Source organism: Pelodiscus sinensis, chromosome 2, assembly GCF_049634645.1.
Source record: "Pelodiscus sinensis isolate JC-2024 chromosome 2, ASM4963464v1, whole genome shotgun sequence".
Lineage (NCBI taxonomy): Eukaryota > Metazoa > Chordata > Testudines > Trionychidae > Pelodiscus > Pelodiscus sinensis.
The window spans coordinates 104,893,309-104,919,339 of record NC_134712.1 but is presented as its reverse complement, the minus strand read 5'-3'; the positions used below and the strand labels follow the sequence as shown (position 1 = coordinate 104,919,339).

Sequence of the window (26,031 nt, the reverse complement as noted above, 5' to 3'; positions counted from 1 at the left end):
TGTTTTACTAGGCACTAGATGGTGACAGCATCTTTGGACATTGGGAGTATGTGAAAAACTTCAGATTCTGTGCTACTTGCTGAACAAAAGAAAGATAGTTTCACTTCTGAACTCCAAGAGCCTTGAGGCACAAGAATATGGCACATGCTATAGCAAGATGCCCTGAACCACATGTATTCAGTTCATTGGAACAGACAGTAGCATTTTAAGTTTCTTTTTCAATACATAACTAGTTTTGTCCTCACGAATTACAAAAGCTGTAAGAACACATGCTGAAGCCAATTTCTTGACATCATGCACACATGCTTAATGTAGCATTAAATCTGACAAGCGCGAGAAAAATATCTTTATTTCACAACAAAAAACGATGCTACTTTTAACTGTGCTATAACTTCTTAGGTATAAGTAGATACCTTTAAAAATTCCTATTCCCAAGAATACGGTCTTTGCACAGTATAATGCTAATTTCCACTTGCTGATTACTTCATTTTTCATTCCAAAGGATCTTAAATTGCTTTCCGAACTTTATATGCAATATATTATCCCTTTTTTAAAAGTCCATGTATAAATCAAAATGGAATGAACTTCACCCGCGCTACTTTTGTGTGTGTTTTCTGCAAATATATTTTAATGGATATGTTTTCTGGCAGGACTATTTGCAGAAATAGTGAATGATATGTGAATATTAGGGAATGTTTCTGGAAAACAAATTTTGAACTTGCACACATGAGCATATACCCTGGAATCTTGATCCTAAGAACTATGTTTATCCAATCCAAGCTAACCAACAGAGCTTAAACTCTGGCTCCTAAATAATCAGAACATGCTGCTCGAGAACAATTTCCAAACCAACATTCAATTTCAAATCATGAATAAATTCATGAAAACCATAAACTGCTAAGAGACAATCCAAGAACTGAAAAAGGGGATAAATTTATCGAACAGATTATTCCCTACAAATGATTCGCTGAGAGAACAAGTGATTTAAGCATTAATAAAATTGTATAATATAGTTTAAATAATATAAGCACTAAACTCTGGGTAAATGTGAACAATCCCAATAGAAATTTTACCTTTGCCCCTTGAGCTCTTATAAGTTGGAAATCCTCACTCAGACATACAAATGTTAAATCCACTTTCTATGAATCCACAGAAAAAACGAGGCGTTCTATAGCACCTTAAAGGCTAACAGATTTATTTGACCAAAAGCTTATTGTCTGTTAGTCTTTAAGGTGCCACGGGAATCCTTGTTTTTTTTTGCAGAGACAAACTAACACGGCTACCCCTCTGATATACATCCACAGGTACAGTCTAGAAATGTGTGCTGACATAACCTGCACTGCTTTATGTCTGTGATCTGTGGGAGACCTCCACTGTGTATTCTGAGGACAGAGATTAAAGGCTGCTTTTCTTTGGATAATGTTGGAACTAGCTAAAAAGAAAAAAAAAAAGCCTTTCCTGGATGCTGAGCTTGCGAAGGAGCACACACTGGAAAAGTTGGAGCAGCTTTTTGCCGGAGATAACAACAGAGATGATGTTGTGAACCATATAAAGCAAGTCCCCCTGTCTGATTGCATGGCAGGGCACAGACTGGAGGTTATTTACGAGGATTGTTTGTCAGCTCTGCTTTCCAATTTAAAAAATGCCCAATACATGTCTCTTACATTGGCCAAATCAAGCAATTTAAGTGACACTGCTTGACTATCACAGTTTGTTAGATTTTATAATGGTGAAGTTGTCAAGGAAAAATTTTTGGTGCTTACTACCATTAGAAACCTGCACCACAGGAGAGATCTTTTTTGAGAAGGTAAAAGACATTTTTGGAGAAAAAAAATAGATTGCCAAAAGTATACTTGCTTGTTATGGACAGAGGTCTCTCTGTGCCTGGGAAAGAAGGGCTTTGCTTCATGTTTGGTAGTGATACACCCTTCATTAAAAGCACACCACTATATCATTTACCAAACTGTCCTGTGCAGTAAATTGTCTGGGGACTTGAAAAAAACAATGAGCATGTGATGAGATTAGTGAACTACATACACTCAACTTCTAGCTGACGACATTATCTTTTCATGTGACATTTCAGCCAAATACAGTGACCTGTTGCAACGCAATGATGTTTGCTGATTAAGCAAGAGGCGTGAGTTAGAGAGGCTTTGTATGCTTGAAAAAGAAATAGACTTTCTTTCTACAACAAGACCAACACGGCTGGAATGATGAATGATGCCCCCTATATGGGTACGTCTAGACTACAGGCTTTTGTCGACAGAAGTTTTGTCGACAGATACTGTCGACAAAGCTTCTGTCGACAAAGAGCGTCTAGACTACATTCAGTTCTGTCGACAAAGCAAGCTACTTTGTAGACAAAACCCTGTATTCTAGACACAACCCTAGATGCAATAACACCTTCTGTCGACAGAACTCTGTCGAGAGAAGGCGTTATGCCTCGTAAAATGAGGTTTACCAGCGTCGACAAAACTGCTGAGTTCTGTCGACGTTATGTCGACAGAATTCAGCGGTAGTGTAGACACAGGTATAGTTTTGTCGACAAAAGTCCACTTTTGTCGACAAAACTCTGTAGTCTAGACACACCCTATGTCAGAGGTAGTTTTTCTGTGTAGTATTATTGGTCACCTGAATTCCCTTAACTTGGAGCTCCAAGCCCACACTAGTAGTGTCAGGGATCTGTTTGAAAAAATGTGTGCCTGTCAAAGGAATCCTGGAATTTTTCAGTTAAGCTGGGCCAGAAAGACTTTGCACTGTCTGCATGTTGTGACTACTCATGAAACTTCGATGAAAAAAAAATTCAAGAATTCCTAAACAATCTGGTCAAAAAAATTAAAATACTATTTGAGAATTTTAAAATTCCAAAGGATTTGCTTTTGTTTATGATCTGTTTGTTGTCTCTGCTGACAGACCTCACTCTGCTGAAGCAAGGAGCATTCTTGATTCAACTGATGAAGGAGTCTTTCAGTTATAAATTGAAACAGAGGTCTTGAAGGCAAAATTCAGAGAAGTGAGCCTTTGTGTTTCCTGGACTTCAAATGCTGACCAGTTTCAAAATAATCAGAATCTCGCCATGTATCTTTTAATGATATTGAAAGATGCGCATCTGGGTTTTCTACCATTAACATTATAGAAAAACAATATACCACAATCACAGGAAGGAGGGGCATATTCACCAGTGCATATACCTTGCCCAAACCTCTCTGTTCACAAAGTTTGGTAGAGATTGTCTCCTGTTAGAGGTGGCTACAAATACAGGAATAATGTTGATTTATAAACTTTGTTAAAAGATCAAAACATCAATACTTATGCTATAATCAATGTCTTTATCTACTGGCAACGGAAATTGTTTTGTTTTTTTATTTTGTCAGCATTTGTCAGCAAATGGTCCACCTCTTGTCGTAAAATTCTCAAATAGGGCACCACATAGATCTATCACCACCCTAAGACATAAGGACAGTAGAAAGACGTCACTTAGCTGTTGTTGGAGTTATAAGATATCCAAGAAAAGTGAGACTATCTCTGAAAAAGTAAAACCCAAACCAAACAAAAGCACCAACTCCTTCTGAAATTTCAGAAATCCAAAATGTCTTGTATTGATATAGGGTGTCCCTGCTACACGTCCAAGATATATTCCAAAAAATGTAGATGTATAGCGAAACAACATAAAATGGGAAATGCTTTTTCCCACAGCTGACTTCCATTTGAGCGAATTGTTTTTTTTTGTTTGTTTTTTTTTGCATGATGTAAGAGTGGGGAATTGGAAGACTTATAATGTAACAGTTCCTACAAGTGTCAACGATGTTAGTGTAGAACTGACATATACTGAGGCAACATATAGTGGGGACACCCTGTATTCTCAAACCACTCAACATATTCTGCTATGAACAGGGAAAACACATAAGGAGTATAATCATTCGTGTCAGCGGGAGGCCACGCTGAAGCACTACGGGCCTCCAGAGTCTGGGGCCTCAGGTCTGGGTGCAGGCCAAATCTCAGTTCTAGAGGCCTCGCCCTTATGCCGGGCGAGGCAACAAACAAACAGTTGAGCAGTCTCTGATAACCCAGGAGACAGTCTAGAGGCCACGCCCTCGTTCAGGACGGGGCGGTAAATAAATAATCAAACAGTTTTGAATAAGCCAGTTGGCAGTCTATACGCCCTGGCCCTGAGGCAGGGCACGGCAACAAACAGTCTGGCAAACAGGTAAATAGTCCACAAGGTTTAAAGGCACCGACGTATGTGCAGGCGGGGCCAGGCGTTGGGTCTCCTTGTTGGCAGAGAGCCAACAAGTGCAAGGATTTTGCCCCACAGCGGGAACCTGTCACCCAAGGGAAAGAGTGGCAGGGGGGACATAGGCCCGCCCACTCTACTGCATCCCAGCCCAGGGCCCTAATAGTGGCGGCGCCACGGCCACTGGACTGGCGGAGCTCCAAGCGGTAACACGCCGTCTGGGTCTCTGGGTCAGTGGGACTCCAAGATGCAATACACTGCCCAGCTGACCTCCATGTCTTCAGCCTCCCTGGGGTCGGCTGTCCCTGGGCCACTTCCCTGTTTCCCTTGGGGGGCCTACCTGACTCAGGTGCTGCTCCTCGGTGTCGGCTGTGGTCGGCAGCACCGGCAGCATGTCCATAGGCTCAGGGTCTTGTGCAAGTAAGGGTCCAGGAGGTCCAGCCCACTCGGCTGGGCCTAGCAAGGATGATGAACCCCAAAATCAACTTAGCTGTCTGACACAAGATATCAAAGATGCCTTTGAGAAAGCTAAGGAAGTTAGTGCTCTTATGGCAGAGCTTTCAACTCAGTATCACACTGGTTGGCACGGGGAGCTGACTGCCAAGTTGTTGCAGACTATTCCCGGTAAGCTCCTGATATGGTTTATCGTGAAAATGATAATGAATCAGAGCTTCATCTTGTAAGCTAGAGAAAGTCAGCCAGCTTAGGCATCTTCATAATGGACTCCTGCAAGGAGCAGTTCTAGCTCCTTTCCTTTTTGACATACATACTTATGGCCTACCAACAACTGAAGGCCAATAAGTGCTTATGTGGATGACATTTGTTTTGCTGATGTGATAACTGTCTACACAGTACTGAAGGGTAACACAGCCAGGCCATGGGATGCTCTAGCCACATTGTAAATCTCCACTGACAAAAGTAAGCAAATCTAAGAAAGTGGCCACAACTTTACATCTGAACAACCGCTTGGCCAATCAGCCCATTGCAACCTGTACTGAGGCTCAATCAATCCCTTCGTAGCCACTTAATTAAGAATCATACTGGACCGGAATCTAACATACCAGCTCCATCTACAAAACTCCAATAAACAGATTACCTCTCACACTGCCTTGATCCAGAAGCAAGTCTCTATGAACCTCAGTCCTGTCACCACAGAATATTTTTCTGTCATTTGGAGCCAAAGTCAGCACACACGACTCATTGATTCAGATCTGAAAATAGCTGCCTGTATCATTGGCTACATATTAACATCTAATGTATATGTGCTGGTTCATATTGCTCCCCCCGAGTGTTCCCTCTAAGCTGAGGGGCAGCACAGCTGCACAGGTGATTAATCAGCCCCACCCAGTCAGAGGCTCAAGGCTCTGTGCATGGAGCTGGCTGACTGGGCCGGGCTGATTTATCATCTGTGAAGCTGTGCTGCCCCGCAGGTTAGAGGGAACACTGCTCCCTCAGAACTTCTACAAGATGCCATCACCCTGAAAAATGCATGCAGGACTATGGGAGATGAAAACAACCTGCTGTACACAAGTCTGTCAATTATTCCAACAGGTGCATATAAACAACACTCTCTTCCCACACCCAGAAGAAAACTCCTATACCTACCGTTCCTGCTGGCTTGCCACAACCGACTCTGCTCCATCCTTTTGCCACAGACATCCATGCATTCGCATCCCGTGCTGCCTATCCAGTGCTAGTCTCAGATGACAGTGTGACAGCAACTGTGAGTCAGAGAGACAGGCAGGCTGATGAACTTCATAACCTTTTACTTACACCTAGCAGTTTGCAACCTGTGAGGCAGATCCTGGACTAGACTTAACAGGCAGATGGGTAGAACAGCTAGAATTGCTGCCACAATGCAGAAATTTGGCTTAGCCCAATGTTCACAGTATGACTGCGAGACAGTGGAGGAGGAGTGCATAATTAGAAGACTGGAGGGTGGGGGCAACACTTTGCTTCCCTGGATGTAACAGCTAGATGGCTGATTAACCAAAATATAAAGTTGTGAAGACAATGATGACTCAGAAGTGAAGTATAAAGAGATGTAATTTACACATTAGTAAGTATAAAAAATCTGCAAGACTAAGATACATTGGCTTAGATATGTTCACAGGCTGGAAGAAGATTTAAGGAAGTGTAAGTTAAAAAGAAGTGTGGGGGCTATTTTAAGATGTACCTGTTAGATGCTTATTGTATCCTGTTCATGCTTGTCTGGCTACAAACCCCCTCTTCCAGCCCCATGGCAAGCTGGACTGTATTCTCAGTTACCTAAATAGTGGATTTATAAAGTTAATGGAGATACTTTGGATTTGCACCAAAGGAACTGAGATCTGAATTCAGCTCTTATACTCCCAGGTATTTTCTTTGATGCTCTTCCATCCAAGCACTGGGCAGATTTGACTCTTTCTGCTTAGCTTGAAAGATGTGGTCATAGATGTTACCATTACATGTATTTACAAAAGTTCATAAAATGTATAAGAAGAATATTCTACATGATGTTGGTTCATTCTCCTGGAAATTCCATAGGCAGTGTTCTGTATGAATAGCATGACATATTACCCTTTGAACTTTGTTACTGGATGGAAGGCTGATTGAATGTGACTGGTTCTTCTGGCACAATAAGCTACCAGAGAACATACCTGATTAAGTATTCAGTGAAGCAGAATTGCTTGTTATTGACGACATAAATAATATGAATGGCTGTAAAGGGTAACAAGTGACCACTGGAGTCTGAATCACGTGACAGGGTTACTAACTTTTTAAGCCTGATATAACCCTAATCCATATCAGGTGACTAAGACCATCAAATCAAATTCAGTCTCTTACCAGTCACACCTTTTGTTAAATAAAGGAGAGGGTGATTATGCTGTACCTGAAAGAGAATAGGAAACAGACACTCTTTCATCTCATACTGTGCAATATAGAACAAGGTTTGAAAATGGAGGAGAAAGATTGCTGCACACTAATAAGAGAGAAAGAGAAGGGCACTAATATATAAGATCTGTGTGAGAATTCCTGCTGACAAACAATCATACTAAACAGGTATATAGGACAATAGAAACACAAGAACAGACAAGTCAGGGAGCTTAAATTAATAACTTTGCTAGACACTAAAAATCCTGGTCTTAATTAAAACACTGGATTTATGGCTTATTACAATAATTTGTTACCTACTAATCCCTTCCTTTTGTCCTTTGAGTACAGGGATGTTAACAAGATGCTTCACCTTGACTGTTCCCTTAGAATATGCACTAGCTACTTATGCTAAACTATTGGTTTGATCTTGTATTTAACTGAGACACTTTGAGTACCTTTCCCAGTGTAGAAAATAGCTCTGTGTAATTTAAAAGCTTGTTGGTGGGAAAAACATAAGTTGGTCCAATGAAGGATAGTATTTCCCCCACCTTGTCTCACTAGAAAAGTGTGTCAGAATCCTTCTAGGCATATTCTGTATGAGTGAAATTAAATTAACAAAAAATTTGAGATGAAGACATTAACTCCCTGTACAGAAGAAATGTAGCTAGTGATGGCTTATTATTTAGACTTTGATTCTATAACCACTATGCAAGGAGAACTGCCATTAGTTGCTAGTAATGTAGTCAATATTAATAGCTGAACATACCAGATCAGTATTTTTAAATGTTCCCCTTTTATCTACAGGGAGTATCACATGCTCAACTAGAATGAAGGCTACAACTGAGACAAACAACCACCTCTTTATACGCGAAACACAATCTAATTAACCACCAGGGATACTGAATTGGTTTGTGCCACAGAATGATTAAAATACCTGCAACTTTAAAAGGAGGCGTGACAGGGTTACTTTCTCCACCCTCCAAACAGGCTGGATGCTTTCAAGTTTAGAAGCACCACTGTCATTCATTAGGTTCCCCTCCACACGTGCATCAGAACAGCAGCACACAAGTAGACAGGAACTCCTGCTCTAGCCCACTCTCACAGGACAGAGAGGGGAAGATCTCCTCATCCTGAGACACTGTGTTGATTCTTTGGCCCCTGCAAGACTTCTCCTTCATTTCCTTCCTCATAGACTCATAGACTTTAAGGTCAGAAGGGACCATTATGATCATATAGTCTGACCCCTTGCACAATGCAGGCCACAGAATCTCACCCACCCACTACTCACCTATATCTCAGATATTGAAGTCCTCAAACAATGGTTTAAAGACCCCAAGATGCAGAGAATCCTTTCGCAAGTGACCCGTGCCCCATGCTACAGAGGAAGGCAAAAAACCTCCAAGGCCTCTGCCAATCTACTCTTGAGGAAAATTCCTTCCCGACCCCAAATATGGCGATCAGCTGAACTCTGAGCATGTGGGCAAAACTCACCAACCTGACACCCAGAAAAAAGTTCTCTATAGTAACTCCTATCATCCTTCCATTGGCCTATTTACCACTGATAGTGAAAGGTCAATTAATTGCCAAGATCATGTTATCTCATCAAACCATCCCCTTCATAAACCCATCTAGCTTAATCTTGAAGCCAGTTAGGTGTTTTGCCCCCACTACTTCCCTTGGAAGGCCGTTCCAGAACCTCACTCCTCTGATGGTTAGAAACCTTCACCTAATTTCAAGTCTAAACTTCCTAATAGCCAGTTTATATCCATTTGTTCTTGTGTCCACATTGGTACTGAGCTTAAATAATTCCTCTCCCTCCCTGGCATTTATCTCTCTATTATATTTAAAGAGAGCAATCATGTCTCCCCTCAGCCAAGTTCCTTGAGTCTCCTTTCATAAGACAGGTTTTCCATTCCTCAGATCATCCTAGTGGCCCTTCTTTGTACCTGTTCCAGTTTGAATTCATCCTTCTTAAACGTGGGAAACCAGAACTGCACATAGTATTCCAAATGGGGTCTCACCAATGCCTTATATAACGGCACTAACACCTCCTTACGTCTACTGGAAATACCTTGCCTAATGCATCCCAAAACCGTATTAGCCTTTTTCACAGCCATGTCACATTGGTGGCTCATAGTCTTGCTGTGATCAACCAGGACTTCCTGTCTGTAACTGTTCCCAGTTGATGGGTTGCTTGCTCTCTTCAGCTCAGCCACCTCCTGCCTAATTAAGCACTGAGCATCCATCTCCCAATTAAGTCCACTCTGGGTTGAGAATGGGGAGTAACTAGGACTTTGATGACTAGAGTGCTGGGCTAGCTCTGGACCCCTAGCACTCTGTCAAAGGAGGGACAAATGAATTTCCTTTTACTGCAGTAGATGTGGGAGGAGGGGGATCAAGATGACAGGAATAACTATGCAAGTATAGCACAGAAAAAGCACTGTGGAAGAAAATGTATTTAGGCCAACTACATATCATGAAACTCTCTTCTGGCGCATTAGCTCCATTTTACTGTACAGCTGCATTGGTTGAAACTAGAACACCCAACTTGGCTGCAGAGATCATGGAGAACTGGCTGTGTGCAGGGACAGCCAGCTGAACAGAAATCAAAGGGACGATTTTGGTGGCTTTTAGAGAGAATTTAATTTGCGCGAGCTTCACTGAACTCTGCAATTGTTGTGGACCCCTCACCACCGACCTCAGTGGACTGAAGACGAAGAAAGGACTGTGACATTGGCAACTGTGGGGTAGCCAAGCACACTGCAGTGACTCGTCTCTCTGCTCTCCTGGTCTGCTATGCTCTGATGTGTATCTAGCACAACAACACCCTTGTCTGTCCACAAGCATAAGAGGAGGTAGAAATGATACTACTAGACCAAATCTTGCAACCTTTATAGGCAAAACTCTGATTGAATCTGAGTTTTGATGGAGGATGGCAGCATTTCACCCACTTAATTATTGATATAGTACCTGAAATCTTCAAAGCTCAGACCTTAACAAAAGGAAACTGCAAATACATAGGCATATACCAACGAATCAGAATAAGCATACCATTATTTTGGCAGACTCTCTGTAATCCATGCTTTTTAAATACTGGATCAGATGAGAGCCCAGTGATCAAAGGGGTAGCAGTCAGGCAGACTATTGGGCAATCACTAATACGGATTTCATAAAGTTCCTGTGCACCTACTTTGAAACAATGTGGCCTACAGTTCAGAATTCAGAATCTATGAGAATAAGCTCCCAAAAAGTCAAAAGTGTATCTTTCCTATCTGGACTGCGTGAAGTTGCAAAATGAAATATTCTTCTAGCACCTCAGCTCTTCTATTGCTGGCCTCAGCCAGAAACTAGACAAGCAGAAACATGCAAAAACAATTATAATAGGGAGTGAAGAGGGTGGGGGGGGACTTAGCTAAACATTTAGGCTATGTCGACACTGCAGGCTTTTTGCACAAGAACTGTTTTGCACAAGAGTTCTTGTGCAAAAGATCTCGCACAAGAGTGCGTCGACACTGATGTGTGCTTTTGCACAAGAGATGTGCTTTTGCGCAAGAGCGTCCATGGCAGTGTGGATACTCTCTTGTGCAAGAAAGCTCTGAAGTCACACAGCCTTCTTGCGCAAGAGCTCTTGCACAAGAGGGCTTATTCCTCATGGGGAGAGAAATAACTCTTGCCCAAGAAGCCCTCTCTTCCAATGGTTTGCTGTAAATTTACTTGGGCAAGAACACACAGTGTAGACGCTCCGCAAGTTTTTGCACAAGAACAAGTGTTCTTGCACAAAAAGCTTGCAGTGTAGGCGTAGCCTTAGTAAACTTCAGCAAGGTCCATCTGTAGTGGATGGACTCATTTCTGTAAGACAGGGAGTCAATCCTAGGGGACAGACCACTGGGCTGGGACTCCTGACACCTGGGTTCTATATCTGGCACTGGGTGACCTGGGGCAAGTCATTTTGCTTCCAAGTAGTCAGTTTCCCAGTCTATAATATGGGTATAATGATAACACCTTCTTCCTAAAGACTCTGAGAATTAGTATAAACAAGAGTTAAGTATTTATTAATTATTAATTTATTATTATTATTATTATTATTATTATTATTGTGAACCACCAGGTTGTCAGAGTATTGTGGTTATCTTGTCAGATCTGACCATTATCTCCTATGCTGCGATAATACATTTTTCCAACGAATTGGTTAAAACAACGTGAAATGTTGAACTATGTAGATAAATAAATACATGTTAGAGAACAATTGAGCATCACTGAAGCATGGGGAATGGGTGCATTTTCCAGTGTTTCTCTTAAAAACAGGTTTCCGGAGTGTTAATACACCTGGCTATGCCAGGGAGAGTTGGTACTGTGGGTATTTTTCATGCATAAAATCTGAAGCATAAATTCAGCACACAGAAGTAAATGTAGGTGGGTTTTTTTCATGTCTACCCTTTATGTGGTTCTGTTAAGATGTCCAGTTATTGGAACAACAAGTGCAGCCAGTTAGTATCCATTATCGTAGTCCAAAAAATTAGACAGAGTTTATGCCAGCACAGGATTTACTCACAAGCACATTTTTGAACCTGAACCATTTTGAGACAGACTCAGGAAGCTAGGTAACAGTAAAGATAAGGTTTAGTCCTCTCGTTCTTTCATAAAGCGTGTATTATGTCTTTAGTTCTCCCATCTTTCTCTCCTCTAGCACATTCTGGAAATTGTACATTCTGGACCCTAAGCTACAGAAACTCCCTAGGAACAAACTTACAAATAAAAATTGGGGGAAGTATCTGCACTACTAGAAAAACAACACACTTCTAATTCAGAATAATCATAATAAAAGGTGAAAGTCACTTTCCATCCATCACTTGAGTCCAATAACAAAATCTTCCAAACTTTACCAGTCTCCTTTGTCCCACACGTCTACTAATACCAGAAGAGACAAGAATGGATGTAGACAGTGGAGCAGTTCCTATTACCATAGGCACTCCATCATCACTTTCAGTGGCATCAATGTCCTCTGGTCCAAGGTGAAAACCAGACTCATTCCTAATTGTCCTTCATGTGCCAGGTGAATCATACCATACACTTGGAACTGTAGGTACAACATAAGGTCAGTTTCCCCAATCTATTAATTACAAGGGACAGCTCATGTAATATGTGTCTATGTGGTTGCAAATGTTCTAGAATCATTGTCTTGTAAGGCCACGTGTTAGCTATTCAAGTCTTTATGCCCAAAAGTACTTTATCTTCTCTACCACATGGATGATGCAGAGGCCCACCCAAATGGCATCCATTTAAATGACAACAAACCTTTTGGAATGATGAAAGCTGTGTACTTTCGAGATTCTTTTATTAAAAACACCTAGTTGTAAACTGAAGATAAATCAACGCTCATACTTATTCTTGCCTGCTTCAAGGTGAACAGCATTTCATTGACATTGTGTGGTGGATGAAAGTTCATAAAAATGTTGGAGTTTAGATCTCTCACGCTCACACATTAGTCCAAGTCCATACTGGCACAGAAAACTGATGCAAGATATGCTACTCCAGCTACACAAATTAAGTAGCTGGACTCAATGTACCTTGCACTGATTTTCTGGGACAGCTTCATGGTGAGAAGTCAATAAGAGAAACTCTCCTGTTGCCGTCTCTTACTCCTCACAAATGCAAGGAGTTCTGGAGTTGATGGGGTGGCCTCCGAGTTTAACTGAGAGGGTCCTTACTAGACCCCATAAATCAAATGCCGGAAGATTGACTTCCACAGTGTTGATCTTCCCAGAAGTCACAACATGCCTTTAGGCTTCCTAGCGAGAACAGGAGAAATCCATTCTGATGAATCAATCTGTTCAATAATATCTGCTCTGAATAGTTTCAGAATCTCCTCAACAGTTATCTCAGTGACACTGGTACATTTCACAGTTTAGTCTATACAGGTATTACATTGGGGTTTTAGATGTATATTTTATGCAACATCTGTAATACCAGTGAAAACATCTGGGAGTCAGAGACAACTCCTGATTGTAGTCTACTTTCAATTTACAGGATAGGTTCTGTACTATTAGAATCTAATATTGTCTTTGATGATTCCATCCTAAAATAGAAAGTCCCCTTGTGCTATCTCTATTTTTTCCCTTGGGCAATACTACCTTATGACTTGAGGGAAACTGTAAAATAGCCATTGATTGGGATAGGAGATCCACCATACCTTCTAAGATAGGTGTCTGGGGGATCCAAATCAGTTTGGGAGATGGCAAATAGTGTTGAGTTGGTTGGGAATTATAGTGCAAGGCAAACCAGAATCTGCTAACATGATTTCCTGGGATAGGCAGGAAGCACATCAGGGGTGGAACTTGCGTCATGGTAATAATGTGGAAGCAAGCTGAAGACATCTGATGAACTGAGCAAGAAGAATCAGCTGGTTAGAAATTCTGCTTACAAAAAATGGCTGGTTGGCCCTGGGGCTACTATGTTTGTGATGCAGCTGGGATACTCAGAACAGCAGAAGAACGTGCCAGCTGGGAAAAAAGAGCACTATGAGAAAAGAGATATTGCTCCTTTAAATGTCTCTTCTCAGCAAGGTGCAGTTGCAGATAGCAGCAGGCATTCAGGCTGTGAAGCCTCCCTGGGGCAGCAACAGCAGGTCACAGCAGCAGGAATCATGAAGCACTTGGGTTAGTTAGGTATCTGTCTCTCTGCAGTTCTTTTATACTCAGCAACAATTCATTTTGTACTGAACCGCTTGAGGAAGACTCAGGTAGCTTGATAACAGCAAAGGTAAAATGTATTCCTCTCACATTTTCACACTTTCCTTCTCTTCACTCTCCCTTCTCTCACCACCCTGGCACATTCTGGAGATTGTAGTACCTGGATCCAATGCTACAGAAAAAAACATACAAATACAATTTGGAGTAGTGCTCTCTGCACCTAGCTAGATACAACATATCTCCTTAGAAATGCTAGTTAATTGTTTTCAAAATAAACAAAATGTGTCAGAACCAGATAATCCCTGAGGAATGAAAGTGTAAAAAAAATAACATTTTAAGAAGATGGGCATTGTTGTCCTTGATCACACCATTGGTCCATCAAATCCACTCCAGTATCCGGTCTCTGGCAGCGGCAAGTATGGGGTGCTTCCAAAAACAAAGTTCAAGCATATCCCCACTAGTGGAAAGATTTGGGGTAGTATGCCTCTTAAGCTGGTCTTTATTCCTAAAAGTCTGAGACTGGTAAAAACCCTTCTCAAAGTTGTTAACATTAACTGCTGCAATGCTGAATATTCTTGTAATCCAGAAAAATGTGCTGTCCCTATTATAATCCTGTTAAATCCTTGGCCTCAATAGCATCCTGCAGCAATACAGTTTCACAGCCAAATTACAAGTTTCTCTAACTACTGTTACTCAACTCAATAATAATGCAATATGACAAGCAGAGAGTAAGGAAGCATAAGCAGGTTAAACGTTTCCTTTAACATAAATGACTTCCTATCAGAAATGAATGCTGTGTGACTTACACCGTACCTAACGCTTAAATAATGTATTGGTATGGTATCTGTCATTATGTGGCACTGTTATTACACAGGCTTCCAATGCTCAAGAGTGCAGTAAGCTAAGGAAATTCTGTTCTTTCCGGTTTTAGAAACAAAATGCTCAGATTTGGGATCTGAATATTACCCGAGTGACATGTTCCCCACAATATAAATTGTGTCAGTCCAATAATGGGCCAAATATGCTCATCATTGGTTGAAAGTGAGCCCTGGTCTACAACCATGTCAGGATAACTACATTGCGCAGGTTGGGAAAAATCCACACCTCTAAGCAACACCAACTCCAAGTGTAGGCAGCGCTATGTCAACGGGAGGACTCCTTTTGTCAGAATAACAACTGTCTTGCAGGGAAGAGGAGTCCCTGTGCCAATGAGAGAAGCTCTCCAGTAGCATTGGGAGTGTCTTGACTAAGTGCTATAGCAGAGCAGCTGCAGCATCTCCAATGACATCTCTACAAGACTGTAAGCAGAGACAGTCCCTGAGATTAGATATATTAAAATTTCCACCAGAAAGAGAAGTGTTTGAAGCTAGTATTAACAAGACAAAATAAGAGTGGTGATAGGATATACTGTACAGCAACCTGCTGCCCCCCACCATCTGATTATGGGCTGTGAGACATTTTGCTGATGTTGACAGTCTGTAAGCAGAGCCATTCACAATTCCCTGTGGTTCACCATTCCCAGCCAATAGGAGCTGCGGAGAGTGGCGGCCAGCATGTCCTCATGGCCTCTTCTTCTGCAGGCACTGCCCCCACAGCACTCATAGGCCAGGCACAGTGAACGGTGGCCACTGAGAGCTGTGAGTGGCTGTGCCTGCAGATGGTCAACATCAGCAAAATGTCTCATGGGCCACAATCAGATTACCCTGATGGGCTGCATTCGGCCCATGGACTGCAGACTGCCCGTCACTGGCATAGTATCACTATAATTAGACCTCCAGAGTGAAGTTTTCAGTGGGTGCACATAGACTTGTAATAAAATTATACACACAACTGTGCTCTTAAATGAATGCTCATTTACTGAAATAGCACTTACATTTATACACCCCATCCAAAGACCCATCATATGTACAGATGCAAGGACTGTACATATGAACAAGTCACATGCACAACTTACATAAGAAACACAATTGCACTAACATTTGTGCATAGAGGTTTTGGACCACCTTGTTTCAAAATGTAGCTCAAAACGAAAAGCTGTGCACAGTAGAGGTGATGAAACATAGTCCATATGGAAAATGTTTATTTGATTGCAGGTTTGCAATCACCATTGTCTCACAGACGGTTAAAAGCAACGAATCCACTTTGATGTTAGTTTAAAGCTTGCTGCAGAGACTCTGGTGGGCTGTCTGCATAGAAACATCCTCTGCAAACATTATCCGCTCCCTTCAGAAAGCTCCTTTTATACGGGAGACAGGATTGTTTTGCGCTGCCACTACCAACTCTCTCTAACTACAAACAAGTCTCATTTATTAAACAGGCGATTTGAAACCTGGACAGCTTGGGAAAGAGTCTAACTCCCATCAGCATGCTGCCTACACCAACATTATAAAAAAAAAATAGCCCAACCATAGATCAACATTATTGATGATACACAGGAACGGCCTCCATATGTATCTCTGGGCTTGTTTTGAACAGCAGAGTTTGACTCAAAAATAGACCATGGCACAATCTATGCCGTCAAATATTCTTTTTTACCTTTAATAAAATAAAAATAGTAACTAAATCCTAATCTTCCAGGGGATGTTTATGTGTAAACTGAAGAGAATAATGGAAGTGATATGTTGGGCAAATAATTCCTGACATGGCAGAGATTTAGAAAATTACTATACTGATAGCTGAGCTGAGTTTGCAAAACTGCAGATAAGACACCTCCGTTTAAGTATGCATGTGTAGTTTTGCTGATCTGGGCTCATGATTAGGTCTCGGGGAAAGTTTGAAAAGGACAAAATTGGTAAAAAAGAATGAAGTGGAAGAAACAGGATAAATTAAACATGCAGAAAGGTTCAAGAAGAATTAAAATAACATGTGTAAATAGAAGAGAACACTGAGTAAGACAATGGTTGTATCATTCAGACAAAGCAGCAATGTGAGCAGAGCAGTGCAAAAACTTGCAATTTAAAAAAAAAAAATCCTGAATCAGGACTAATGCTCAAGAGAACAGGGTGTGATCAGGAGGTTGTTCAGGGAATTCAGACAACTACTCACTACTGTGGCAGAAGAAGCTACGCTTGCCTATGTTACAGTGGAAAAACTTGAGTTTTAGGTGAGAGACAGACATGTGGAGATTGTTTTAAAATTATGATTTATCATATGTGTTCTTTCTACAGTTAAAATAAGAACTTTAGGTTGAAGAAAGTTGTCTATTCATCACTGGTCAGTCTTCTGAAGGGAAGAAAAAGGTACCAAATCCAGCTGGACCTGCTAGATAACCTTGCTTGATACACAGGGTACTGCAGCCCAGAGCACAATCTAAATGTGGGAGAATGGCAGAATTCCACCGCAGAAAGGTCAAGACACAAGGCCTGACACCTGAGGCAGTATCCTCAGAGAGACCAGCTGCAGTTAACCCTGCCATTGGGATGGCAGCTTATAATTTAATATATAACATTTTATAATGCCTAAGGCTATGTCTGCGCAGCAGTCAGAATAACAGACATTATTCCAAAGTAACATAGTGTGTGTCTACACTGCCAGCATTCATTTAGAAGAATGTCGAGCTGGGGGACTTCTTACTCTGACTCCTGTAACCCTCATTTCACTAGGAGTAAGGGATGTCAAAGGAAGAGTGTTCTTCCTTCAACTTCCCGCTGCGCAGACAGCACCAAAAGCCGAAATAAGCTATTTCAACTTCCGCGACCCAATTGACATAGCTCAAGTTTCATTGCTTATTCCGACTTTAGCCCTGCTGTGTCGACATGCCCTAAGAAAGAGCAAGATTGGTCCTCTGGTTAAATACCAGACTGGGAATCAGTAGATGTAGGGTTAGATCCTACCTCTGCCACAGACTTCTTGTGTGATGGTGGGCCTCAGTTTCCTAAACTCTAAAATAGAAGTAGTAATTTCGCACCTCCCAAGGGAGCTGTGAGATTAAATTCACTAACCTTTTCAGGTGTCCGGACACTGCTATGACATGAACGTAATACAAGCCTATTAACAGAGTTGATATATAATATGCAATATTTCAACCCTTCTTAAAAACTGGAAAATTGCTCTGCCATGTCACAATTTCCCAGGAGATGACCCCACTAAATGTTTATGTTGCTTCCTTAGAGCTCTTCAAAGTTTCCACCTTTTTAGTTGAGTATCTGTGGAACTGACTCCCATATCCCCAAGCTTTGGGATATGCAGCATGCCAACCTTCTTGCCTGTTCAAAGAAATGCATCCACAACGCTCTAATTCTCCAACAGCCAGTGTGGCCAACTCTTGCCATTTTATCACTAGTCTCATGTTATTTGATTTTTTTCTCTTAAATTCCTGGCTTCCAGTGTGGGGTTATTATACAGAATTCCCAGCTTTTATTTTTTTAAAGTTTCAAATCTTCATGATTGCAGAGAATAACTTACAAAGCATAAACCTTAAAGACTCACAAATTAGATGGCAAATAAAAAGCATCTAATGTTTCTTTTTAAAAAATCTTGGAATGTGTAAGCCAATTAATGGGGGGGAACATTTGGTGCTGACAATACTGAACTCCTCTGGCTTTCTGTTTGTCCAAACAGGAACCAGTTCCAGTATGACTTCCTGTTTTAAAAACTCTCCATGAACTTGCTCCCACCCATCTGATGAACTCTGTCCCTTCGTACTCAGCTAGCACTAGCTTCCTTTCTGTCTCTTCACACATTCCTAGGTCTGTTGTTGAAAACGCTCTCTTCTGCTCACTTGCCTGCCTGTATCTTTCTACCTCATCTGCTCTCCATCTTTCCCTATGTTTGCATGTAACTTAATCTGAAAATATCTCTTTTCCCCCTAGGTTATGTCTGGACTGCAAGCTTCTTTCGAAAGAGAGCATCCACACATCAAAACCGGATCAAAAAAGCAATCTACTTTTTTGAAAGAGAGAGTCCAGACAGCATGGACGCTCTCTCGAAAGAAAGCCCTGATTGCTATTCACAGAATGGCCTGCAGGGCACCTGTGCTTTGTTCGATTGCCACTTCTTTCAAAAAATGTCCCTGTTCTGTATCCACACGCGCCTTTTTTCAAAAGAGCTCTTTCAAAAAAGGTGTTCTTCCTCGTCATTTGAGGGTTGCCAATGTCGAAAAAAACCCTGCGTTCTTTCTATTTAATTTCAAAAGAAAGCAATTGCAGTGTGGATGCAGGTGAAGTTTTTTTGAAAAAAGGGCAGGTTTTTTTTTTAAATGTAGTCTAGACATACCCCTAGTGTTTGCATCTCTTAATTTTCCTTTCTCCTCCTACCCCACACTAGTATTTGTTATTTGCCTTTGTAAGATTATTGTTCAACTCTGGAAAGCATTTGGGGACACTTTGTATGAAGGAAGCTATTTTAAAAGGTCTATTATCTAATCGGTACACTGGAATACAGTAGAAAGACACAATAGTGAGAATAGAGAAAACGAAGAAGCAAAGAAAACAACTATAGATACATTTTCATGCTTCCAGAAAATGCTGCTGTAATATCTTCTTCCATTGACAAAATGTCATCAGAAACAAACTTGCAGTATGGGGAAGTAAAAGGTTGGCAGCTCTACTTTGTTAAAAATACTGGACTTTAAACTCCCAACTGAATACTGCTTTGTTTAGCAGCTGAATGAAACCCAGGAAACATTCAATGATGGCAGGTTCCGTATTATTTTACATGCTAACCTGCAAATAATGTATTTTAACTCTAGCAAGTTTAAAATTGTGTGCTGGCTATCTGAAACACCTCCTTGTGGAAACTCAGTGCAGATCAGGCCCAAAACAATAGATTGTTAAGACTGTAGGTGGTGCAGACAGCGTGGAATCTGTAGGATTTGTTAGCAAACAAATATCTGAACTAGCCAGAAAAACATAGGATTGCCTGATGGTTTAACCAAAAATACAGAACACCTCCCCTCCCGCCTCCTCCCAAAAAAACAGAAAAAAATGCTGTTGAGGAAAAAAAAAGGGGGAGACCAAAGTTGTCGAGCAAACTTGTTTTTCTGCTCCAGCCACAAGACAAAACCCTGCGGAACCAGGTAAGTGGGGGTGGGGGCGGGGGGGCGGGTGGGAGGGCATCCGGGAGGGTCTGGCGGGAGTTCCAGGGGGAGGAGTCTGGGATCTGGGCCTGGTTGCTGAGTGTGTGGTAGGGTAGCCAGATGTCCGGTATTTTCACCTCCTGGCAGGGAAAAAAATCAGAAAATACCGGACGCTTTAAGTGTCCGGTATTTTCTGAATTTCTATACCAGACAGGAGATGAAAATACCAGACTGTCCAGGTCAATGCTGGACACCTGGCAACCCTAGAAAGACTCAGTTCATCTACATAAATGTGACATTGGTAGCCAGCTGGTGGTTGGAAGCAGGCTCAGATATTTGGAGAACCATCAAACAAAAGGTCTGATATAGGTTCTGTTACTTCTAGATTTAAGGCTGACAACCCAGAACATGGTGCAAGGCTTTACACTACTCTCGTTTAATAAGCTTTTTTGAACGGCCATAGTAGAGACGGCAGTGTGGCCACCCAAAGACAGACTGGACTGGATGTCTGTTGCAATGGCGCCCATGCTCCCCCAGGGTGCTATGGCAACATAGAAAGCTCTGTGCAGTTCCTGTTATTCTAAGCCAGTGCTTGGTGTGACTTTTCTGATCACGAATCCCTGCTATCCAATGAATCGGGTGTCTAGTGCTTGCCTTCTTTCCCTCATCCCATTTCTCCTGTCTATACAGGCAAGAGCACTTCCTGTATAAAGGGGCTGTGGAGGCAGCTGTGCATTCCTGTGGTGAAAGTGGATTACAGTCATTTCACTGACTTCTTGGAAACAGTGTGCATTTGAACAGCCTTAGGGAATATAAAAGCTGTGCACCGGCTCATCTCTAAACTGAACTGGGCCCAAAGGTCAAAGAAAATAGCCTGCAAGTAATTATCAAAATCCTCTAAACACAGGCGTCTGACTGGTGGTGAATATATATCAGAAGCATTTATTCCTTTCCATCTTCCCTAGAAAAAAGATAATGATAATAAACAGCCAATAATCATCAAAATTAATTATTTGGCAAAAAGAAAGTTATTTTTAAAAATAAAAATAAAAATGCTACATTGTTTTCTGACCTGACTCATGCAGTCTTATTGGAATTATTGTTTGCTACTTCCTTCATTGTTAGGTTTATATATTTTATTTGTAATCAGACAAGTCAATTGTATACATTTAGATACTCTAACTCAAAAAAACCACCAGAACAAATCATTAACTGAGTGCATAGTTAATAGCTTAAGAATATAAAGCATAATATATTGCAAAAGCAATGATAGAAAGAAAAAGATTTAGAGCATGGAACTATTACAACTAGTTTTGAGAGAGCTTGGTGTGAAATCAAGCAGAAAATGATCATTCCACGACTATAAATACCAAGCACTAAAACCAAAACAAAGTCTCTCACATTGTGAAAATCCATAAATTAAAAAAAAAACCTTCCCCAAAAGCATTTTAGGAGAAAGTATTTAATGTGGCTATAAAGTAAAGAATTTGTTTTCTTTATATTAAGTGTAGCTTTGATTGAATCGGTAGAATTAAACACTAATGTTATTGTAAGTAAAACACAAAGAACTGGAATTTGTGTTTGGCATGTAATCAAGAAATAAGTGAGTCACGAAGTCTAAAGATGTGATATGCCTTTATATGGCTTAGTTAGGGTTACTTTTGATACACTGTAAAATGAAAGTATTCCTTACGCAAAGAAACAAAAATCTTTCCTCTTTAAAAACACACAAAGAGAAAGGTCCACACTAGTGATCTGTATACATAAACTCTTTTTACAAGTACAAACAGATTAACATATGTAACACATTTTAGATTGGGGTCAACATTTTGGATGGGCAAGTCTGACTGGTAATTAAGTTCTCAAAAGTTTAATGTAAGAATATATCTCATTTTATGTAGCTTTTTAGAATGAATCAGTTAAAAATGATAGCATGTCTCTAAAACGTGTTGAGAAACTGACAGAACACAACTGGAGAGGGGCAAAAAGCATGTGCCACTACTCACAATTTTACTGTGACTCATTTTATATCATGCTTTAGTTTTCATGAGCTGGGGCATTAAGTAACGATGACACAAAAATCACAGCTTTCATTTAACAGCAATGGTTGCAAAGAAAATCTGGGAAACATTACCCAAGTGCCCCTGGAAAGTTTCAAAAACTGAAAAAGAAGGAAACAGAACTACTAATTTTCCATTTGTAAAGTCTCATGATTTTTAAGCTAATCTCATGCTTTTGGGGGGCCTGATTCATGATTTTTATGGTTTAGGGTTGGCAGTACTGAAACCTATACCAAAAAGAGGAAGCAATAGCAACAGAATTGAATTATCCAATGATCAGATCCAGTGTGGTGATGAGCACAGTCTTTTCCTGTTGAAGGGAACAACAGCTGGGGGCGCTCAGCCGCTTGTAAAGTTGGGCACCAACAATTTACACTGGTAACACTGTACTGACCTTAGCATAACAGCAGCTCACAAATTCCAGATTGTTGAGCCTTTGGAACAGATCCAGTTTAATCTCAGCCATCTAGCCCTCTCCCAAGCCTTGATTCTCATGCAGACATGGGATCATTTGTTCCACCTAAGTAGCAGGATTGAAGCCTTCCTTTGTCAACCACACAGTGTCTAGACTGCCGCGTTGTGCCGGATCAGCTGTGGCGGCCATGTTTATTTTAATGAAGTGGGGATTATTTAAATTCCCGCTTCTTTGACTATGCCGAATAAACTAATTTACATGGCTCCGTCGATGGAGCCATGTAGTCTAGACACACCCTCTGGGTAGTACAGAGGGCTAGCTGCCCCACCCCATCTTCCCAAGGCCCCACCCCTTCCAGGAGAATGAGGTCCTCTTCCCCTCCCCCTTCCCTCCTGCAGCTTGCCCAGGGGCCCGCAGAGGCTGCTGGTGCCCCTGAAGTATAGCATCCAAAGATCAGGTAAAACAAGGACTAGAGCACTAACCACCAAGTTGTAGGTTATTTGGATGATGAAATACTTAAGCAAGCCTAGATATGCGCACATACTATAAATATACATAGAAGTAATCAGGCAGCTAACCAGCTAGATCTCAGAACATTCAACATTTGATAGATCCAGTTTAACACCCAAAAATGACCTGCCTTTTCGGCATTCATGATTAACTCCATTAGCAGGAAGAGAGGGAATTAGAGAGAGGAAGCCAAGAACCATTAAGGAACTAAGATGAAAGAGGAGCTAAAACAGAAAACAAGCATTTTGAGTTTGAGTTGAAGACTTATACTCAGTCTAATGGAACCATCTTTGAACTCGGTTCTAATAATAGACAAGTTGTGATGGATTAGGAGTGGCATACGTAAACAAACATATAATTGTGTTGTACCTACTCTTTGTGGTGTCCTGGTGTTCACATTCATTTTTCATTGCTAGGCATCCAGCAGCTACATTTTTGCTTCAAAAGGAACATTGTCTGCAGCTGTTGGCACTAATTATAATTTGAAATGTAAGTGACAAGGATGTATTGGTGGAAAGCTTGTTGTTAAGACAGTTTGGGTTTGGTGGTGCTATATATGGAGCTTTAGGCATCGAGGTGGATTGTTGTGATGTTGTGAAATCAAACTGATGCTTGAGAAGTCTGGGCAGAGCATGACAGATAATTAAACTATTTTTCTGTTCGATTTAAGGGAGTTGTATCTGACTGTGTTCTCAGTGCAGATAAGTGTAAATGATGGAAAAACAATGAAGTGTCCTGTGGCATCATAAAGACTAACAGATTTATGTGGGCATAAGCTTTTATAGGTCAAAATCACTTTGTCAGATGCATTCAAATGATGTAAATGATGTAATGTATTCAATGAAACATCTTTTCCTCATACAGCTCTAATGCTGAAATAAAATATAATCAAGCCAGGGTGTCCCAGACTACAAACAACAACAACAACAACAAAAAGTTTTGTTTTGTCTTGTTTAAATAGAATAAGTGGAGGAAGGAAAGTGGACCACTCAGGGTTATGAATATTTCTGCTTCTGGTGACCTGATAAAATCCACCTTTTGTAGTGACGAAACTCTTTTTGCTAAGATTTATGAAGACTTGAATTCCTGTTAAAATTCCCTTCAGCAGAAAGGCCACTTCTAGTATTTGATCTGATTTAATCCTTCAGCAACAGCCACTTTCATATCTCTACAATCTGGAGCCTTTCTTCCAAGAGTGCTGGCAGTGGTGGTGATGACGACAGTGGTTATTTTTTTATATCTCTATACACCTGCCTGTTAGGAACTGGATGGAGACCAACTGATTTGCATGAGCCAATAAACTATCATCTGAAGACTCAAATCGATGACCAAGGGAAAAACGGAACCTATTGTGAGTCTCCTGAGCCTTCCAGACAAACAAGAGCTATTTAACACAGGCAACAATTTGCTTTATGTTTATCAGGACCGGAATCACTTAGTCGTGCCACTACCTAAAAAAACGTGCATTCAAACATCATCAGTTTAGCTGTAGTACTATTAACTAAAATTGACAGAATGTAATATAGTCTCATATATAGTGTTGTGCACACCAACTTACTCAAGATATCCACTGGCAAGTAAAGGTGATAAGATATTAGGTATGAGAATATAATTAAACAGATTAGATTAGATCAGTGTTTCTCAAAGTGGTCCATGGACCGACTCTGAGAAAGCTGCTACCGGTTTGTTTACTTACTGCCTCTGCAGCCACGAAGCCTTGCAGCTCCCATTGGCTGTGGTTTGCCATTTGCAGCCAATGGGAGGTGCAGGAAGCAGCGTGGCCTGGGCCGCTGTATCCCGCAGCTCCCCTTGGCCGCAAATGGTGAACCACAGCCAATGGGAACCACAATGTTCCATGGCTGCAGAGGCAGTAAGTAAACAAACCAGAGTGGCCTAGTCGCAGCTTTCTCAGAGTGGGTCCACAGATGACTGAGAAATACTGGATTAGATCAATCCCACCAGAGCTTGAAAAATTCACTGATCCACTTAAGTATGGCAAGTAGGCAGCTTTTCCAGATGACAGGCTTCAACTTCAGCAAAATTTTATCTTTTATTGAAAAAAGACCCACCACCACCTGCCAAAATACCCTGGTTGTAAAGAGAACATTCCACATGTGAACCGATAAAGTGCTGGCTTCGTTAATGTATAAATGCCTCTGCTGCCACTGACAACTTTGGGTTGATCTCTGAACTGCAAGTCCCAAACTCTTGTTGGTATAGTCCCCACCTGTATTAGGTCTCAGAGCAATGGGAGTGGCACAAGAATCCCAGCTGATGTAACGTACATACTGAGTAGTTGAAAGAAGCTGTAAGAAAGAGTGCACTAAAACTGAGGAGACCTACAGTAACTTAGGCACATCTATACTCACCTGCAGATTGATGCTCCAGAGATCGATCTTCTGGTGTTCATTTTAGTGGATCTAGTAAGGACCCACTAAATCTGATGCTGAGGGCACCCCCATTGGCGCCAGGACTCCTACTCTTCATGAGGAGTAAGGAAAGTTGACAGGAGCATTTCTCCTGTCGATCTCTCACAGGAGGGATGGTGTGAAACTTTGAATCAAGATATATCGACTCCCGCTGGAGTTATATATCTTGATTCGAACTTATCCCCTAGTATAGATGTGGCCTTATGTACTCTTAAACCCTAGTAGTTGAAAACTCCCATTTGACTGCCAGTCCACGCTAATCTATTGGGGCATTTATACCATGTTCACCACAGTGGATTCTGGCCTGTTGACTAATAGCTATTCAGTATGTAAGTTCTACTAGCTAGAATTCTTTACATTTACTCATTTTAATATAAGGGTATAATTAGGCTTCAGGGAGTCTAACTCACACAGTGTCTCTGGATTTGGCCCAGTATATTTAAGCTACTAGTTAAAAATATCTAAATACTTAACACATGCATAACTTCACCTTGGTATTCCCTAGAATTCTCTCCATGCCCTAAAGAATACTGATGTTTCAATAGATCCAGAAGTTCATATTTCCTTGGATGAGGAAGATAGGTCTGATCCCCCTGCAGGTAATCCAGTTAAGAGTAGGAATAGTAATGGCATATCACTTTAATGACAGGCACAGAAGCACAGGACAAACAGACATTTCAACACTCTTGCCTAGGGATCCTGCCCTCAACACATATATTTGATGCTCATACATGGTCTCTTGGCTGCTTCTAGTCCTTCCCATCTGTTGGGATGGCATTACGCCAGCTGACAAGGTAGCATGCCAGCTTTGCTAACACAAAT

The 26,031-nt window shown here is 41.2% G+C and overlaps 1 long non-coding RNA gene across 1 annotated transcript; it reads right to left on the bottom strand.

Moving 5' to 3' along the window:
• Positions 1 to 4,565: 4,565 nt before the first annotated feature.
• On the bottom strand, positions 4,566 to 8,280 carry LOC142826759 (uncharacterized). Its single transcript, XR_012900991.1, has 3 exons — positions 6,411 to 8,280; positions 5,840 to 5,955; positions 4,566 to 4,728 (listed from the first exon to the last, which is right to left on the bottom strand). It is a non-coding gene; the product is annotated as an uncharacterized LOC142826759 (long non-coding RNA).
• Between the last annotated feature and the right edge of the window lie 17,751 nt (positions 8,281 to 26,031).